General features: G+C 35.8%; 1 protein-coding gene across 3 annotated transcripts in view; it reads left to right on the top strand.

The window, feature by feature from the left end:
• fbn1 (fibrillin 1) overlaps positions 1-408 on the top strand; it is a 71,781-nt gene that overhangs the window by 21,272 nt on the left and 50,101 nt on the right. The window lies entirely within an intron of this gene.

Genomic DNA, 408 nt, shown 5'->3' with positions numbered 1-408 from the left:
TGTGTCCTTGAATGTACCTAAGATGGCTTTCAATAAAGTCTCTGCTTCCCAATGCATTGTTTAACAGCAACAGTATAACTCTGTTTAAAGCAAACAAGTTCTATTACAATCTGATTGTCAAGACAGAATGATGTCAACTAAAATGTAGTGTATCTCTGGTGTATGAAACCACTGGACTCAACCATAAAAGTTTGGGGTCACCTAGAAATTTTCATTGCACTCCATTGTAGACAGAATACCAGCTGAGATCAGTTACATTGTTTTTTTTAACCAGGGTAGCAGTTTTCAGATTACATTATGTGCTGACATAATTGCAAAGGGGTTTGCCAATGTTTTTTCATTTAGCTTTTTTAATGATATCAGATTAGTGAACAGAATGTGTCTTTGGAACATTGGGTGAATGGTTGC

This window comes from Etheostoma spectabile, chromosome 1, assembly GCF_008692095.1.
Source record: "Etheostoma spectabile isolate EspeVRDwgs_2016 chromosome 1, UIUC_Espe_1.0, whole genome shotgun sequence".
In the NCBI taxonomy this organism is placed as follows: domain Eukaryota; kingdom Metazoa; phylum Chordata; class Actinopteri; order Perciformes; family Percidae; genus Etheostoma; species Etheostoma spectabile.
Note: the sequence above shows the minus strand (reverse complement) of the source record. Positions and strands in the feature narration are given on the sequence as shown.